The following is a 21531-nucleotide window of genomic DNA, read 5'->3' as shown; positions in this document are numbered from 1 at the left end:
GGGAGATGACAGGGAGAAGAACATAATTGAACACTTTTAGGCACTGAAGGCTAGAATGAAAAATAGGGAAAGACTATCTCAATCCATAGTTGATAAATATCAAAAAGAGATATGTTTTGTTATAAAGAAGGATGAAATCTGGATGGAGGCAGTGGTTCCGAGGACAGTTTGGATTACAAAGATGGGTTATGAGGCAGATGAAAACATAATAGAAACTTATGCAAAATCCCTTCTAGAAGCCCCTAAAAAACCAATAGAAGAAGTATTTGGAAATGCATAAACCATTGAAAGAAAAGTTCAACCATAGAAATGAATAAAGAAAATAGAACAAACAATTAGAAAGGAAACTAGATAGGAAAAAGAAATCAAGGAAGATATATTGAATAAAACTAGTATTAAGGAAACTGAATTGGAAGGACGACAACTGGAAACACATCTTTCACCGGTTGGTACCTCCTCTAACAACGAAATACTGACTAAATTTAAAAGGGTAGAAAGAAAAAGAAAACCCTCACTGGTACCCTCACCTGCTCCCAAGAGAACAAGATAGAAACAATAGGTAGTAAGGCCTCCGACAAAGAAAATAACATCCAGGAAGAAAAAGGAAAAACAAGTTGTCCCTCCCTTAGACAACCTTTTGAATGAAATAACTGAAGATGGTAACTTGTCAAATGTCAGCAAGTTGTATAACACTTTCACTAATGAAGAAAAGGAAAGCATAGAAAATAGTGTTATTCTACACTTAGATATTTTCAAAAAATTCTTGATAGAAGTTGTAGATGATCTACCTAGTGACTTGTACAGAAGGTTAGATACAGAAAAAATTACAGTTGAGACAAATATTGAGGATACCATTGGAAACATTGAGATTGGGATTGAAACACATACTGAACAATCAACTGATCCCCTATATATTGGAAAGACAAATACCACTGATGTACACATTGAAAAACCTACTGAGCAACCGGCTACTGATAAATCTGTTGAGATACCAATAGTAGATAGTTCAGAGGTACATACAGAGAAATTGGTAGTTAACACTGGGACACAATCAGAGAAACTGGCAATGGAAAGCACAGAGAAACCATCAGAGGTACATTCTGAGAAACATGAAGAAGAAAAGGTTGAGACAGAGACTGTGCCACCGACAATAGCTGAGAAACCCAAACCTTTGCTAGTAGAAATGAAGACTCAAACTGACCTACCAAAGGTCAACATAAGCAAAGAAGTTACTCACATCAGCGGATTGCAGATCGTTAAGGCAGTTGGACAATCATCTGGTTCCTCAACAGAATTCAAACCGACAAATATAATAGAGGTATAACTAGATTCCATCAAGAAAATCATAGAGTGTAATGCACAGGCATATAAGGCAATTGATGACACCATTTCAATTTTGAGATTGATTGCACCTAAGTGCATAATGGAAAATAAATATTCTTTGAGCTAATTAGACACATTGTCTAAGTACATAACCGATAATCTACTAACAATTGATCAGATCAATAAGGAGACTTTCAGTGAGAAAATGAATAAAGAGAAAGAAAAATTATTTGAAGAATCAATAAACAGATGTAAGGAATATATTGACACATTATTATCGACACTAGGCAAGACAATAATGGAATTTAAGGAACTGTACATAGACACTTGCAAGACTGATCTTTTGACAGTGGATATTGACAAGGAAATCAACAAAGTACAAAAATAAATAAATGATATAGCTGACAATATCATTGGCTCCTCTAAACCAATATCAGTTATAGAACAAGAGATAGTTGGATTTGAGGAGAAACTTGAGAAATTGGAGAAGGAGAAGGAAAGAATAGAATACAAGGCTAAGGAACTCAAATGTAGACTAGGTATGAAACTAGACATCCTCATCTCCCTGAGAAAAGAGATTTTAGAGGCTCTTGTTCCAGGACTTAAGATATCGAAAGAAAAAATGCACATACTCATTGGTACCATCCAAAGGACAGAAGCAACATTGAAGGATAGTGAGAGGTTTACTAACAACTTGAATTTTGCATTAGCGGATCTATATTAGATTGTAACCCACCGATTACAGGGATCCTGACAAGAACTACACTCAATTGACATTAATTGACAACCTTTTTCATTGATGCCAAAGGGGGAGTAGTAGAATGAGTAAAATGATTGGTAGAAGACATCATCTGCTCAGGGGGAGCACACAATTTCGGCAAGATTTTTTTGGACAACACATTTTTGGATACAATTTTGACTTTTTCTCACAAGTGTTGTCATCAATTCCAAAGGGGGAGATTGTTGGTAAATGCACACTCCTATGAGAAATTGTAGGTGATTGAAGGTATCATCATTGATGGCAACCTTACAATCCTATGGCACTGACATAGACATTGACACTGGTAGATAGTTTACCGGCAGGGACAAGATGATTACCGACACCCTAGCCGACAAGATTTTAGTTATTATATTTTGTATTTAATTATAAAATCTCATGTAAGCCAACAAGGCATATTGTAAATAAGACTCATACAAGTATGAGATCTTGTAGGATCATTTATGTATGGAATGTAATAGGCAGATGCGAACATGCGAATATTAAGATAGATTTTGGAATAAGGTTTATGGAAGTTGTATGAGCTTAAACCGGTACTTAACCTGACATAGAAGATGTTGAACCAAAGCAATACATGATATTGAATTTGCATAATACATTTTTTTAAGTCAGTGAGACTTCCCTTTTTGTAACTAAGCAGTGAGCTTTAGGCAGTTGGCCTTCCTGCATGTGCAGGCCCCTATTGTAAGTAATATTCATTTATTGGCCAGTGAGTGAATATTGTGGGTCATAAATCCCACCGAGGCTTTTACCACACTAGGTTTCCTCATTAAAAATATTGTGTTATGGTGTGCTTTCTATGTTGTGGTTATTAATCTTATTTACTGCATTATTTCTGGTTTACCGGTACACTATTTTGGAATGCAATTTGTTTAATAAGATTAGAAAATCTGTAAACTGGCAAGATATTGATTCACCCCCCCCCCCCTCTCAGTATCTTTGGGAATCCTAACATATATAACTAACTGTAGACACCTAAAATTGTCATGTCTAATTAAATAAATATTTTATTTATTTAATTATCTAAGCCTAATTCTTCTATTAATTAAATAAATTTTTATTTGTTTAATTAATTCATTTATCCTCTTCTAGCCTTATTTCTCATTTAAATAAATACATTTATTTATTTAAATTATCCCTTTCCTAAATTAAATAAATATTTTATTTATTTAATTATCCCACTTCTACTATTAATTAAATAAATCTCTATTTATTTAATTAATTCATTATCTTTTTCTACACATGACACATGTCATTCATCTCTTAATTCATACACTACCTACCTCTTTCATTATTTTGGTATTTCTTTTACCTACCCTCTAATCCTAGCCGACCTCTCTTTTTACACCTCTCAATCTTAACCCTCCATTTCATATTGTGTCTTCTATTTAAGGAGATGCTTTCTTCATTGTCAAACCCTAATGACACATGCTAATGATCTTTTATGCAATTGACTACACTACGATCCTACTTGCAACCACATTCTGTTCTTTGTTGAGCTCTTGTGCATATAAAAATCTGAGAGCAAATATATCAAGCAAGATCAATGGAGATAGGAAGAATGGAGATCAAAACCCTATTGGACATGTGATGGTATAATCTTTGTGATTTTGAGTTATTTTGCATCGTCTTAGGTTATCTTCATATGTTATGGTGGATCTTTGTTCATTGTTAGGCTAGGGTTTTGTGGTTGGATTCATTTAGTCTTTCAATATTGTTGTTTATTGCTATCCATTTTCACCATATACATTTTGGCACGCCCGGTGGGACTCTTGTCCCTTTGCATTTAACAATTTTGTTGCAGACTTTGCATTTTTGAAGTTGCAGATCGGACAGTTTTCGATGATATTTTAGGTTCTTCCGCGTCTACGAGTGTTCGGATCACGTTTTTGTGTTTCAGAAGTGTCTGCGATATCGGGAATCGCGTCTGTGTTTCTGTCAATTTTTATTTTTTGCAGGTTCCCGAAAGGTGTGTCTGTGATTCAAAACCGCGTCTGTGAGTTATATTATCGCGTCTGCGTTCGGGAGAGGCATCTATGACCTCTGATCACGTCTGTGAATTACAGAATCGCATCTGTGTCATACAGACACGTCTGTGTCTGGTATAGCAGCGTCTGTGCTTTCTGTTTTGCAAATTTCAATTTTCTTTGATTCAGATTTTCGGATTTTGTACTTAGGGTTTCAGATCTGGTTTATTTTTGGACTAACATTTTCAGATCTAGCTAACAAAATTGGTGCAGCTTGTCTTGGAAGCAAAAACGTTTTTGTTGAAGGCCCCTTTTCATAAAGTCTTTTGGGTTTTCTAAAATTTACCTAACTTGTGTGCTTGCAGGAAGGGGTGATCATTTGAAACAACCCAAACTACTAACAATTTTGTTGCAGGGCCTTAGCTAGGGTTTTGTAGTTTTGTTGTGTGCCTTGTTTTCATAGCTTAGCAAACACTTCCATTGGTGCACTAAAATTGAATCATTGTCTTTTGTGTCTTGAGCAATAGGCTCTTTTTGTTTAATCTTTAGAGGGCCTGTCTTCCCGTGTGGTCATTAGGACTACTAGTGAGAAGAGAACGACCCAAGTGGTAGCGAGGAAAACCCACCTCTTCCGAACCACTATAATCAAATGTATTCATGGTGAAAACTATGGATAACGTGTGCTGATTAGTTCATACCGACACTATGTCTCCCCATAAACCCGTTTGATCAAATTTATTTGATCATTTGTAGGGCGTAACCCCTACCGGCTGGGAGCCTTCTGTATTTACAGAGCTGAAAGTGTCGCATGTATGGCCACATGAGCGGATGCCCTTACTAGCACCTCTTTGTTTTAGATGCCCAAATCCTTCTAGTTGTTGAGGCAGGAGGTCGGACCTCTGGTAGCGGCCCACACACATACGGTTCTTACTAGAGATACAAAGTTCGCCATGGGGAGTTTTCATGGGGACTGATGCTTGGCTGACCCGAGAAGTGAGTGCCGAGGGTGGAGCCAGTGAGGTCAAGCATCTAAGTATCTGCTCTGAATAGCGTAGCCTCGGGGGTAAAACCCTATGTGGGATCAACAACTATTGTCTTGGCCAGCCCTAAGATTTGTGCTTGTCTTATGCTAAACATTCAAACATTCAAGACAAAACAGCAAAACATTGTGTCTTTTGTGTCTTCAAGTGTATGCAAAAACTTTTTACATCAAACAACACACTTTTGGAGTCTAAACAGTTTACAAACATTGAGTCATCAACATTGTGTCCTCTTGTCATGAAAAACAGTCGAACAATCAGATTTGGTCACAACAAAAACAACTTCACAGATAGGAAAAATTGCACTAAGGTTACAGAAACGCGTCTGTGTCTGTTCAAATCGCGTCTGCGTCGGATAAGCGCGTCTGTGAAGTATAGAATAGTGTCTATGTTTTTATCAGCGTCTGTGTCAAACAGAGAGGCATCTGTGTCTGGGAAACGCATCTGTGAAGTATACAGAGGCATCTGTGTCAGGATTTGAAAACTTTAACAGTCAAGCAAACAAAGAAAATCAGTTTCGGCATACTTGAGCTTCTTAGGTTGTCTCTTCAGATTTCATCTAGCAGTCAGCCTGTCCTAAGGTCTCATACAGTCCATTATTGCTTCACATCTCATTTTACATTCATACTTCTCTAAACTTGAGTCAAAAAGGTCACTTGCTTGTTCTCACTATACTCTTTCAACAAACTACATACAACTACACTTTGCTAAGTGGTCCCTCATCAAGGTTTCTTACCTTTGGGTCTCATTTGGTCTTACTTAGAGTCAAGGTCAGCTTACCTCATCAAGAGAAACTATCCTCTCTTTGGAAGTCACACCTACTCTACTACTTACATACTTGGTCTTACACTTTGGACATTGCAAGTACACCTCCAGATTCATTTACACTCCATACAACTCTTGGTCTTCCATACTTTTTCCATTTTTCATCTAGTCTCTCACATCTTGGTCAAACACCTAGTTAATGGTTGAAACCCGCCTTCAAAAATCTAGGAGAATAGCTAAAGAAGCTCAAGAATCCGTAAACATGAGTTCTTATGAGTATGACAATGATCTATTCTACAATCCTGAGCACACTACATTACCAGACATGAATGTTTATAGACATAATCCAAATGTGGAAAGCATAAATACTATAAACAACAATGCTACACACAATGACACAGTGGACAACTCTTCAATACTATCAGCAGACATACAAGAATCCATAATGGATCCTCAATTCAATAGATTGGTTGAAGAGATAATGAGGAGAGATCGTCAATACTTTTTAAACATGATGGCACAAAGTGGAGCTAAAATACCGCATGATTTTGACTTATCTCAACTTATGGAAAGTCGACCCTCACAACAAACTCAACCTAACATGGATCAAAGGAGACCAAATAGTGGAGGAAATAGAGGACCGAATAATAGGATGCCGGAGTCACCATCAGCTTTGCTTCAAAAGCCAGCAATGCCACATACACAAGCTCAAACATATGATACTTACACTCAAGGACCATCATGGAGGCCTTATGCTCAATCACATGCTCAAGGTATGAATCAATCAAAACAAGTGGATACTCAAGGACATCCTCAAAATTTTGACACAAGGAGACCTCATGTCAAAATTGGGGGCAACACAATGGAAAATGAAAGGCCTATTGAACATGGTTTATACACACAAAACAGATATGGGGTCCCTCAACAAGAAGTTATGCCAAGTGCTCCATATATGTCACAACAATATAGACCTCCATATGGACATGTCTACGATCAGTATCATTCATACATGCAACAAGCTCCTCCTCAAATGGGTGTTTCAAACATGGGGTATGCTACAAGAAATCCATCTCCTCCCAAGAATAATTTGGAGCAACAAATTAGAGATCTACAAAAGAAAATGGAGGACATGAGTACACCAAAACCTACATACACTATGAGAGATATATGTCCTTATCCCTTTGATAAGAGCATTCCAATGCCTCCATTTCCTCCACATTTTGTAACGCCAAAATTTGACAAATATAGAGGGAGAGGAGACCCCAAGGCACACATAAGACAATTCTTCACAGCTTGCATTGAGGTAGCGGCAGAAGAAACATACTTGATGAGGTTGTTCCCACAGAGCTTAGGAGATCAAGCTATGGAATGGTTTTCTCAATTACCTCCTGGTATTAAGTCATGGGGCGACTTAGCGGAGGCATTCATTCAGCATTTCTCTTACAACATTGAAACAAATGTCTCAGTTACTACCTTGTGCAATACTAAACAAAAGGAAGGAGAATCTTTCGCAACATTTTTACAAAGATGGAGAAATTTAGCTAGCAGATGCTCTTGTGAAATCCCATAGAAACAAATGGTAGAAATGTTCACTCAAAATGTTAATAAGGCTATTGGCTATGATCTCAGGAAAGCTTGTTTGTCTACATTCAAGGATGTTATTGAAAAGGGCCTAGCAATAGAAAGAGTCTTAATTGAACAAGGAGTCATTAAGATATTCAAAGAAAACAAAGAGGACTTTAAAGGAAAGGACAAACCAAAATTTTGGAACAAGAACAAGAACACAGTTAATGATGGTGTTGTTGATGCCAACATAGTGAGACCCAAGTTCATCTTTTCTGGATCAAGTTCTACCAACAATCAGGGGAACACTCAAACAACTTCTAGACCACGAAGGAAGTACACTCCATTGGGAGAACCACTTGAATCAGTATTCAAAAAGCTTGTGGCAAACAAAGTGATCACAGTTCCAGATTTTCCTCCATATGAACCAAAGGTCAAACCAAATTGGTGGAATGATGATGAGTATTGTGAGTTTCATAAGAGCAAGGGTCACAAGACAGGTAATTGCCATCGATTGAAAAACATTGTGCAAGATCTCATTGACAGAGGAGATATAGAGATTGAGGGACATTCATCTAATCAAGAACATGAGATGTTTAAGGAACCATTCCCAAAACATGACAAAGGAAAAGGCAAAGTCACAGATGATCAAGCCAATTATACTAGAGCACCTTACAATTATGATTCTACTATCAATCACATCTCAATGGACAATCAGATCTCTACTATTACTATCAAGAACAAAAATCCTGAGAATTCTTCTCAGAGACCCAAGATTGTCCTAAAAGGTGTAGGATCTTCATCTGAATCTACCTCTGAATGTCATGTTACAAACCGTCAAGGTAAGATCACGTTGCCAGGTGCCTCCACTAAGAATACCAATCTTTCATCAACCAAGCCTGAGTACGACCTTGTAGAACAACTAGGGAAGACACCTGCACTCATCTCTATTCTTGAGCTCTTACGTATATCTCCTGCACATAAAGCTATCCTTGAAAAAATCTTGAGAGATACTGATGTCCCTACTGATCTGAATGTGGACCAGTTTCAAGCCATGGTGGGATACCTATCCGTTCCACACTCCCTCACATTCACAGAAGCCGATGACGCCTCCATAAGTCAGCCACATAATGCACCTCTACATGTTGAAGCCTTCATACATAAACACCGAATAAAGCGAGTCCTGATAGATGGAGGAGTAGGTCTTAATATTTGTACCTTGAGTACCATCAGACAATTGGGATATTCTGACAAAGCTGTGAATTCTACAAACCAAATCACCATTAAGGCTTATGATGATGAGGAGCGTTCCTCCAAGGGCATGGTCACCTTACCACTAAGAATAGGGCCAGTCACAAAGGATGTGGTTTGTCAAGTCCTAGATCTAGATCTCACGTATAACATATTGCTAGGACGTCCATGGATTCATGAAATGAGGGCAGTCCCATCAACATACCATCAGTGCATTAAGTTTCCTCACAATGGAGTCGAGGTAACGGTCAATGGTGATCCAAATCCATTCATATATTGTAATAACTTGAGATCACATACTGAGACTATCATCCCCAGCAATCGTGAGGCTACTCCTTCTTCAGCATATATTGATCCTGAGTCATTAAAGCCCTCGACATCCAAACAAGGTGAACTTAGAGCCAAGTTTCAAGACAAAGGCATGGGAGAATACACTTTGAATCAAACAATGTTTTTACGACAAGTCATGACCTCTCTCAAGGAATATGGGAGGCCACATCCTAACAAGCAAATCTCCATCATGATGCTCAAATGGGATCCTACCATCTTTCAAAAATGGGGTGAACTAGAAGAAGAAAATTTATATAAGATGCTCTATAAGGACGTTGAAGAGGACACACATGATCAGATTATTATACCCTGTGAGAACTATGGCAAAGGCTTCAAAATTTTGCAAAGATTCGGGTATGATGGAAAAAGCCCTCTCGGACTACGCAAAGAAGGTGTCATGGAGCCCTTACAACCTGAGCTAACTACAAGAAGAGAACGCTCCAAGGGGCTTGGTTTTCTGAATCCCAGACTACAAAATAAAAGAATAAAAGAGGCATGGCGAATCAAAGTTGCCGAAGTTCAACAAGAAGATTACTATTCCACAGATTCCAATGAATGGGAATGGGGTTCAAAAAAATCCTCCAGTGACTATGAGCTCACTGAAACATTCAGAGAGCCAGATGAACCCACAGAGGAGGAGGAATTTTACAAAAAGTTCAGAGTTGGTCAAGAACCAACCCATAAGGATCCCGCACAAGCTTCGTTTCAAGGTCCTAGGTCAAAATCACATAGGATGAGGACACCTGTCCCAGAAGGCTCTACTAGTGATGACAATTTGGATTCGCTCACGATCGAAACGGATGAGGAGAGTGCCATCGATGACCTCGACGATTGCCTTGACATACCTGAATATAACCACATCTTCGCTATTAGTCCTGCAAACCCTGAAAGCACTAAAGACCTTCCCCTTGTTCATCCTCAACTCATTGACTGGGATCATGAAGGACCAGCACAATTTGATACATTTCAAAATGACGAAGCTATTATCGACTACCTTGGCATTCGAGATGATCTTCCCCCTGGAGACCACAAAGCAGGATACGCCATAGAGCTCAACAACATAGCATACTTTGGTGAGGGTGTCGGGCCTTCTAGTCACAAAAATGTGAAAATAAAAACAAAACAAGGGTCTTATGGCGAAAACCACTCTGTGGCGCTATCTGACTCCAAAAAAGTAAAAAGAAAGGACGTATCTGAGGGTGAAAACCTCTCTGAGGCGCCCGAAGATGGAAGGCTCAACATTCTCCCAACATCATACGAGGAAAAATCATCCATGTTGGTAGAGGAGACTATAAAGACAAACATTGGTACAGCAGAGGTTCCACACAACATATTTTTGGCTCAATCATTGACAGAGGCCGAGAGAGCAAAATTCATACGCTTCTTTAGGGGACGACAAATCAACTTCACATGGTCGTACGCGGATATGCCTGGGCTAGACCCGGATTTGGTAATGCATCATTTAACAGTCAAACCAGGGGCAAAACCAGTAAAGCAGAAATTAAGGAAAATGCATCCACAAGTGGCATTGCTAGTCAAGGCAGAGCTAGAGAAATTATTGGATGTCGGATTCATACGCTCAATTGATTATCCTGAATGGATTTCCAATTTAGTACCTGTCAGCAAACCAGATTACAGCATCTGAATATGTACAGACTTTAGAGATATCAACAAGGCTTGTCCAAAGGACGATTTCCCATTACCAAACATTGACTTGATCGTTGATCTCACAGCAGGCCATGAAATGTTATCTTTAATGGACGGATTTTCTAGATATAATCAGATCAGGATTGCACCTAAAGATCAACATAAAACATCATTCACTTGTCCATGGGGAACCTTCTGTTGGAATGTCATGCCCTTTGGGCTGAAAAATGCAGGCACCACGTATCAACGAGCGATGACGACTATCTTTCATGATCTCATGCACATAACTGTGGAAGATTATGTTGATGATCTTTTGGGAAAATCAATAGATAGAGACACACACTTGGACATACTTTCAGTTGTCTTTGATAGACTGGAAAAATACAAGGTAAGATTAAACCCAAAGAAATGTGTCTTTGGAGTAACCTCTGGGAAGCTCCTAGGATTCATTGTGTCTAAAAGAGGAATAGAAGCTGATCCAGCAAAAGTCAAGGCTATCTTGGACATGCCGCCACCCAAGAATATTAGTCAACTTCGATCTTTACAAGGGAGACTCCAATCCATACGAATATTCATAGCACAACTTGCAGATAAGTGTAACCCTTTGCAGCACCTGCTACACAAAAACATCAAGTTCAAATGGGATGAGAACTGTCAATAGGATTTTCAGACGCTCAAAGATTATCTTTTGAACCCACCAGTCTTGATGCCACCAATTCTAGATCAACCTTTGTTACTCTACATATCAGCTAATCCAACGGCACTGGGGGCACTCCTAGCACAACAAATACCTGACGGCAAGGAAAAAGCAGTCTACTATATCAGTCGCACATTGGTGGGATATGAGCTAAACTACACTCCAATCGCATGTGCATGTCTCGCTGTGGTCTTTGCTTCATAGAAGTTATGACATTATATGCTCACTCACAAGACTAAGTTGATTGCCAGAATTGATCCACTAAAATATCTTCTCAACAAAGCTACACTTACTGGGCGGCTGGCCAAGTGGGTAATGATTTTGAGTGAATTTGACATTGAATACGTGGACAGAAAAGCTATAAAAGGACAAGCAATTGCAGACCAATTGGCAGATGCTCCCATGATAGATGATGCTCCTCTACAGTCAGAACTTCCAGATGAGTCCATTCTAACAATATCACCTACAAAGCCATGGCAATTATATTTTGACAGCTCATACACACAGCACGGGGCAGGAGCGGGTATACTCTTTATAAATCCCCAAGGCGATTCTATACCAAAGTCATACCGCTTATCATTTCCGTGCACTAACAATATAGCGGAGTACGAGGCATTAACAACTGGGTTAAGAATTGCAGTTCAATGGAAGATCCAAGAACTTCATGTTTTTGGGGATTCTCAACTTGTCATCCGTCAAGCAACTGATGATTATCAAACAAAAGATGAAAAGCTAATGCCTTACAAACAACTGGTAGATGATCTGAAACAGCACTTTGCAAAGATAGAGTTTGAGCAGATACCAAGAGAACAGAATCGCGCTGCTGATGCCATGGCTACAATTGCTTCGCTCATTGATCTACCGCAAAATGAGACCTGCTATGAATTCCTGGTAGACAACCTGCTGATTCCGTCATATGAGATCACTCCTACGGAAATGATATGTGTTATTGGTCCTGAATCCCAGTTATATGGTCCCATATTCACATACCTTCGCGACAATATCTTACCTCCCGATCTATCGAACAAGCAACGCCGCACTTTCATTCGCCAATCCTCTCGATACGTCATTTTAGCAGATATCCTATACCAACGAGGTCTAGATGGAACCCTTCTTAGATGTTTAGAGAATGACGAAGCTCAGATTGCGTTACGAGAAGTGCATGAAGGGATATGTGGTCCGCATACTAGTGGTCCTACCTTGGCCAAGAAACTCATCAGGACTGGATACTACTGGCCTACTATGGAAAAAGATGCATATCAGTTTGTCAAGAAGTATAAGCAGTGTCAAATTCATGGAGACCTCATACATGCACCAGCACAGGAACTACAACCACTTGCATCTCCTTGGCCCTTTTGTCAGTGGGGACTCGATCTCATAGGCAAGATTCACCCTCCTTCTTCCAATGGACATAAATTCATTATCACAGCCACAAAGTATTTCACAAAGTGGATTGAAGCCATGCCTCTCACACAAGTTACTGGGAAACAAATCGCTACCTTCATCCTAAACTACATCATTTGCCGATACGGGATTCCTACTTCCATTATTACTGATAACGGGCGTCCCTTCAAAAATCAGGATGTTCATGAACTCTCTGAGTGCTTCCATATCTCCCATCGTTTCTCCACACCATATTACCCCCAAGGTAATGGCCAAGCGGAGGCATCTAATAAAACAATTCTCAAAATCCTTAAAAAGACAGTCGACGACGCTAGCCGTAACTGGCATATCCAACTCAATCCTGCACTCTGGGCCTATCGCACAAGTGTCCGCACACCTACAGGAGCTACACCCTACTCACTTGTCTACGGCTCTGAAGCCATCTTGCCTATTGAGGTCGAGCTACCTTCTTTATGGGTCTCCTTGAGAAACATAATCAATGATGAAGACTACAGGGTCTCTCGCTTACAAGAACTAGAACTGCTGGAGGAATGAAGGCACACTGCTTTTAATCATCTCAAGGCTTACCAACAACGAATGAGTCGCAGTTACAATCACAAAGTTAAGCCTCGCACATTTGAGGTAGGTGACTTAGTACTCAGAGAGAACCCCAAGAATCAGCAAGACAGAGATAAGAAGGGCAAGTTCGAACCAAACTGGCTTGGTCCTTACATCATTACAGCGGTATATGGATCTGGGGCATATCAGCTCTCAACTACAGAAGGGGAACCCTTAGAGGATCCTATCAATAGCATGCACCTTCGCAGGTTCTACACATAGCTCGTCGGAGTATTCTAATTCGAAAATACAAAAAAAAAAAAAATCAAAAAAATTCAAAAATACAAAAAAATTATAAAACAAAAAAATCGTTACTTGGTGAAAACCTGGCAAACAGGCGCCTTGTGACACGAAAAAAATTGAAAAATCGAAAAAGTAAAGAGAAATAATTTCGTCCAACGGTGAAAACCACTTCGGTGGCGCCCTGGGCAAGTACCATGGTGAAAACTGGGTCACCAGCGCCATGTGTAGAGACATTGCTCCTCCCTCCTTCAGGATTCACTTTCATCCTTTCACTTTGCACACACTCACAACCTATTTGTCCATAATAAACTTACCCATTCCCATCATGGCTTGTTATTGATCTACCTAAGATTGGTTAGCCATCCATAATCATCCCTTTTCACTCCCTTTCCATCCATAATAAATCGGATCCTATCTGTGGCTAAGGCAAAATCCTATGTCTAGTGATGGGTGTGGAACTGAGAACATCACATGTTTTGAGGAGTACAGTTTCTTCCAGCTCCCTCCAAGTCTATCCACGCACAATCCACAATAAAGCAACATTTGCATCACAGATCCGCAATAAAGTTTCATCTTCTCCGCAATAAAGTATCAGTTTCATGGATTCAGTCAGTTTCAAATGAGACACAGCAGCAACAATGGGCTTCAACAAAATCAAATCTTTCAACAGACTCAGACAACATATGGTTCAGTGCTATCTATCCCTTTTGTGAAAGTGAACATTGTGACCACAATCGAATAAGACTTAAACAAGTGACATGAGACACTAAACTTGAGGACTAAAGTGGATGTTGGTGTCAAGTCTTGGTTTTCTTTTGATTTTATCTTTTTGGTGACATGTCTTTTAGCTTTTCCAGGATGTCTTTGACTAGAGATTCTATCTCCAGGATGTCTTTGACTAGAAAGGCGAGGATGGGGTATCATCACCTATTTGCATTTGCTGTCTGTGGATTGTCTTTTAGTAATGCTATGACTTGTCCAAGGATATGAGGACACTGTGAGTCTAGTATGAACTGGGGCATTCCTTGTTTGTGACTGTCTTATCTCCATGCAAACGGGTACAATGACTTTCTGGGTCAAACATATGCCTCGATTGTCATAACCTACTTGCCATAATAAGCTCAATGATGATAATGCACAAGAAGCTCTTTCACGTTCATATCTTCTATCTTCCATCCCCCTTTCTTGATTGACTTCCATCGTCCTTCTCGAGTCCGCGTAGCCCGCTATCACATGACTGAGTATGATGACACACCAAAAACATTTGCATTTCATGTAGCTGCACCTACATTACCACATATAAGAATTTCATACATACATATAGATATCACAATTGCATCACATCCTGCACACAACACCTGTTCGCACAATTTACATCTGCATTGTCATATTCATTTGCATTACATACATTCACATTTGCATCATGCATCACATATACAACATAAAAGAACAAAAATATATTGCATTACATCATATAAGCATCCATATCATAAAACATGCATCACATAAGAACATCTCATCACATAAGGTACACATGCATATAGCTGTCGCAAAAATGGATCACCTCTCATATATAATCAAAAGTGTCATGATACAATGATGTCAAAAGAATCATATGGCTACAAAATCACCCGCAAGTGTCTACAATACAACAATGGTACATATACTGATACAAAGGGGAGCCCTCTATGGCTATGATGAACTCCCTCCCTCGGAGCCGCTTGGCCTCGACGGAGTCTGAGCTCTAGATGGTCCCGCTCCATGATCCCCCTGCCTATCTGGTGGTGGTGGTAGAGGACCCATGACCCCACCGCTGGATGCCTGCCTCCTACGACTCCCTCCTGTAGCCGTCGTTGTGTGCGACGATCTATGGAAGCTCCTCACCCGCTGATCCGCTAGCACGGCACCATAGTACAGATCCCTCCAGTAGGTGATCTCCTCTCCGGCTCGCAGCACATATGCGTAGCCTGCCCCTGTATCCTCTGCTGCCCGCCTCCCTGCCCTCAGAGCTGTCTCGGCCTCAATATATCTCTGGATGGCTTGGTCTCTCTCCCGCTCTGTGTCCCTGAGCCTGATCCTGAGGCGATCCCTCTCCCGCACCAAATCAGCAATCTCGTCTGCCTAACCCTGGCAGATCTCTCGCAGCTCCAATAGCTCATCCTCCTCAGGATCTCCACCCTCAGCCTCTGCCTGTGGCTCCTCCTCTGTAGGTGCCTGTACCTGTGCCTCCGCCTGCACCTATCTAGGTGCCTGAATAGGTACCTGTCCCTGTGCCTGTCCCTGTCCCTGCACCTGTCTAGGTCCCTGTGCTCTAGGACCCTGTGCTGCTGGTACCTGTAGGGGCAATCCACCTCAACCCCTCACCACCTAAGCTGCTCTCTCCTGTCCTCCCTCCCTCCGAGGTGCTACTCGCCTCTCTCCCACCACTCCCCTCCGCCTCCGTCGACCCCTGCCTCCATCTCCCCCACCATCATCATCATCATCCCCTCCAGCCTCTCCCTCCAACAGCTCTCCCGGATCTGTCAATCTTGGAAAGGGATGCTTTGCCCAATACGTAGAGTACTCTGCGTCCATCCCTGCATCCTCTACCTTCGGCCACATGTCCCATGGTAATGGCATCATCTCTGCCAGCTGTGTCACGGCCTGATCATATGATAACAGCGGCCCGAACTGTACCTGATCTCTGACTGTACGGGCGGGCATACATGCCCGAGCCTCGTGGCATCCGCTGAATCCTGTCGAACTGTCTGCATACCCTGTCAACAAGCTGCCTCTCTAGAATATAGGGCATCCGCCCAATAAGATACCTGCTCCTGAATGCATAGGGTAGCTCCAATGCGTCGTCATCCCACTCCTCGCACCCCAGGTACGGCCTCCAGATAACCATATCAATATCATGTATGACGCGTCTCCAATGCTCCAGTCGACCAATCCGAGGCTGTGATGTAATCATATCGTACAAATGCACAAAGCACCGTCCATGCCCTCTGCCTCTGAAGTGGATAGGTCATGTGATCGGCAGGTGCTCATATGCCCACACCTATAGGAGAGTCACTCCGCAGCCCAAGCCCACTGATCCGTGGTACACAAACTGATGCAGCTCATAGTACAAATGGGCCAGGACACATGGCCCCCATGCATATCTGGTGTGCTCAGTCACCAGTGTCTCCAATGCCCCTCCCCAGCCAACTGCCAATCCTCGTGTAGCTCTGTCCGGACACAAGTACCCACTGATGACTCCTCTGATAATAGCTGGTAAAACTAAATCTGTAGCGGTCATGGTATCCCATGCCACGTGACCTGCTCGCATCTCCAACCCGAGATCCTGGAATATCCGTCTCAGTGCCTCCCTGTCACCATCTCGATCATATGGAATCAACTCTCCATCGATCGAAATATGCAGAATCCTGTAGACGTCCTCAAGCGTCACTGTCATCTCACCCATAGGCAAGTGAAACGTGCAAGTCTCGGAGTGCCATCTCTCCGCCAGTGCAGTCAGCAAACCCATGTTTGCCCGAAACTCGGGCACATATAGCACATTTGTGAGACCCATCTCCTCAATAGAAATCATGTCCTGAATCGACAACTCTGGTTGCAACCTCTGAGTCGATGGGAATCTCTCCCGTGACTCCAACATAGGCAGATACTCCTGCAGTCAAGCAACTCAATCATGTCAGTTATCGTGGCATTCACTGTTTATCACAAAATGCTACTTGCTACCTAAATGCATACGCTTACCTCTCCTAGTGACACTTACTGTTCATCACAAAGTGTTGCTATCTATCCTAGTAGTGCTCCCTGTTCATCACAAAGTACTACGTGTGTGACATTCCCTGTTCATCACAAAGTGTTACTCACATTCGCACTCCCTGTTCATCACAAAGTGCCTTGATCTATCCTAATCTTCCTAGAGGACCTGCTTGAGTGTATCCTCTTAGCAGCTTATCCAATCGACAGCGTATGTTCATCACAGAACTGCCGATTTGACCTAGAAGACCAAAACCATGCATTTTTGACACACAAACGTGCTTCAAACTCCTAAACGTGCTTATAGACTGCACAAATGCGCTTCTGCAACACAGACGCGCTTCCTGAACACAAACGTGCCTATACCATGCACAAACGCGACCAGGGAACACAGACGTCCCTACATGACATAAACGCCCCTACAGGGCACAGACGCTTCTACATTTCACAAACGCGTCCATATTCAGCACAAACGCGGTTCTAGGCATAGACGCACCTGGACCCGACACAGACGCGCCTGTCCGACACAGACGCGCCTGGCACTGACACAGACGCAGTTCCGCATTTTTGCATATTTCAACTACCCTATTCCTAGCGCATTTATTGCTACTTAGCATGCATTAATGACAAAACTTGAAATGCATGGAAGTACGAGGAGGTTTTCGGGTACTTACCGGCTCTCCTACATCTGTTGGTTGCTGGAATCGGCGAACGCGGTCGAATCTATGAATGAAAGCCATCGCTACTGACTGCTGCTGCTCTTTTCTCGCTCTGCACTGTGATCTTCTAAGGGTGTGGATGACAATGAGGATGTCTTTTGCCCGTGGTCTATCTTATAGCCTACCCTAGCCCTCGTCTTCATTTCCCGGGTCAGTATTCTTCATCCCGTGACTTTGTCACTTTATCCGATCAGTCCATTCTATCCCGTCTTTCTTATTGAGAGATTGTCTGCAATCTTTTCAGACATTTTCATCCAATCTCTCGAGGGGGCATATCATTCCCATTCTGGGGCAACTCTGTATCAGTTCATCTTATCTTCTTTGAAACAACGCGACAAGCCGCATTGTCTCAAAGAGGGGCAAAATGTAGACACCTAAAATTGTCATGTCTAATTAAATAAATATTTTATTTATTTAATTATCTAAGCCTAATTCTTCTATTAATTAAATAAATTTTTATTTATTTAATTAATTCATTTATCCTCTTCTAGCCTTATTTCTCATTTAAATAAATACATTTATTTATTTAAATTATCCCTTTCCTAAATTAAATAAATATTTTATTTATTTAATTATCCCACTTCTACTATTAATTAAATAAATCTCTATTTATTTAATTAATTCATTATCTTTTTCTACACATGACACATGTCATTCATCTCTTAATTCATACACTACCTACCTCTTTCATTATTTTGGTATTTCTTTTACCTACCCTCTAATCCTAGCCGACCTCTCTTTTTACACCTCTCAATCTTAACCCTCCATTTCATATTGTGTCTTCTATTTAAGGAGATGCTTTCTTCATTGTCAAACCCTAATGACACATGCTAATGATCTTTTATGCAATTGACTACACTACGATCCTACTTGCAACCACATTCCGTTCTTTGTTGAGCTCTTGTGCATATAAAAATCTGAGAGCAAATATATCAAGCAAGATCAATGGAGATAGGAAGAATGGAGATCAAAACCCTATTGGACATGTGATGGTATAATCTTTGTGATTTTGAGTTATTTTCCATTGTCTTAGGTTATCTTCATATGTTATGGTGGATCTTTGTTCATTGTTAGGCTAGGGTTTTGTGGTTGGATTCATTTAGTCTTTCAATATTGTTGTTTATTGCTATCCATTTTCACCATATACACTAACAAAACTATTTATGTTATAATATCATTATAAGGGGTTGGGTGGGAAGCCATTAGTTTTTTGTTAAGACAAGAAATGTTTTCAAAGGGCCTAAACCCTTGTAGAAAGAGAAGGATAGAACATGAAGCATAACAAGGCACCAAAGAATCAAGGAGCTAAATTGAGACTACAAAGGTTGAAGCAAATGAAACCTACCTAAACATAGGTTGGTTTAAAAATTATTCCAAATATTTTGGATTTACATTAGTACATGGATCTATCTTCCCTAACCTCATTTTCTTGTAACAAGGCAAATTCATAGAGACACCAACATATCCTTCTTGTAACCATGTGACATTCGAAGAGGTTTCATAGTTGATAGGATATTTCGCCCTATTAACCTTCTTTTGTGCCTCCTTAGCATAAGTAAAACACTCCTTAGTAGTAGTTTGTTCCTTTTTCCTCCATATGAAATGGTTTATCATTATTGCTCAAGCAAGAAGCAGTAGCATGGTCTACTTTACCACAAAAATTATAAATAATTGGAGAGCCTTCAAATTCAATCTATTGTACCCAATCACAACATTTGGAAAACAAGGTAATATGAGAAGGGAGCACCCTTATTCTTCTCCACAAACAAACAAAATCTGGTAAACAACAAATACATAAATTTGGTGATAAAATTAATAACATAGTATTGCCTAAAAGAATTGGCAATAATCATAAACATGTTTTCATTCCAATACTCAAATGACAACCTTACAAGCAAACCCAAACATGAAAATTAAACTATATCACTCATTGGGTTGAAACTTGGAGACCACTTTTTAAGACAAAGGTCATTCTTTCCTAGAAACAAGTGGCCTTCTAGAAGAATCCTTGTGTAATCCTCTAGATTTGAAAAGGAAAAGTGAAAAACAATGTTCAAGATAGCAGTTACCTCAACTTGGCCTTTTACTTTTAAAATTCAAAGAAACTATATTCTAGTAGTATCTATATTGGGATGATTGACATAGAGACTCCCAACAAGCAAGCTCCTCAACCAAGTAGAGGATTCATAAGGAATATCAATTTAGGTTTACTCTTCCTCCTTAAGCTTAGAAGAATCATCACTACTATAACTCTTAGCAATCACATTGTTGTCATAATCTAGCAGTAGGTCAGAAGCACCACAAACCCCTATTGAATATGGCTCCTTCGAAACCCTAGTGATTAGAGAAGGAATAATAATAGGAGTTGAAGAAACAAAAGCAACAAGAGTGAAAAAACTCTTAGCAACCATATTGCAGTCATTCCCTATCTACAATCTTGGTGCATTTGCAATCCTCCATCTCATAGAGTCTCTTGAAAATCCTAAAGATCATAATAGAAACAATAGGTAAAGAAATAACACCTTCCTCAACAATCTCAAAATAAAACAACACATGATTCATTAAACTCCATCTCTCCTTGAGAAAAAAACATGGACCACAACAAATTCACATTATTGTAGATGATATTGGAAGGAAAAAACACCTATAGAAAGGAGAAGAAATTCTTTATATAGACCCAAAAATAAATTTTCATCAGTAACCATCAAAGAATCTCCTGTTGGCATTAAATTATCATTGATGTCAATTGGTATTGTAGGCTACCGGTAGGGTGTGTCAACCTGGTATGAAGAAGATTGAACGGACATAAAGAAGAGAAGTATGATCATGTGTTGACAAATGATATCACCAGTATAAGGTGAGATGTAGGAGTAATTTGGCATGCCTAAGCGTTAACCGGTAAGGCATAAACCAATATGAAGGTTGGATGTTTATTTGTGATGAAGAGGCAAAATGTTAGATGAATCACAACAACACCCGGTGAGCTGAACTAAACAAATTGTATGAAGACATACCGGAAGGTTAGATGAACTGTCAGTATTGTGCAATGCCGATAACAGTGGTTGTCCTATGTATTTGGCCTACCGATAAAGGTCTGTACTGGTAACCGATAAAGGTTTGTACCGGTAGAAGTGTTTGTACTGATAGGGATGTTTAGGGTGGAACCGACTCTTTGTCTATGAGTTGAAAGTATGTTGATGTGTGTCATGGGGAGTTGAGGTGGAAAACATGCAAAGGTTGATAAAATGTTCATCGACATGGTTGTCTGTGTAGTTGGTGGTCATTAAATGATAAATCCAAAAATCATGGGATATTATATGACTGTTGCGGCTCGAGGTAGAATGGACGACAAAGAATGATCAGGTAGTTGTTGGCATGGTGATCGGTGATGGTATGATGAAACAATAAGTATCTGGTCAACTACTGAGAGGGGGGGGGGGGTGAATCAGTAGATAGAAAA

Source organism: Cryptomeria japonica, chromosome 2 (genome assembly GCF_030272615.1).
Source record: "Cryptomeria japonica chromosome 2, Sugi_1.0, whole genome shotgun sequence".
In the NCBI taxonomy this organism is placed as follows: Eukaryota; Viridiplantae; Streptophyta; class Pinopsida; order Cupressales; family Cupressaceae; genus Cryptomeria; species Cryptomeria japonica.
The sequence above is the reverse complement of the archived record's forward strand: the minus strand, read 5'-3'. Positions refer to the sequence as shown.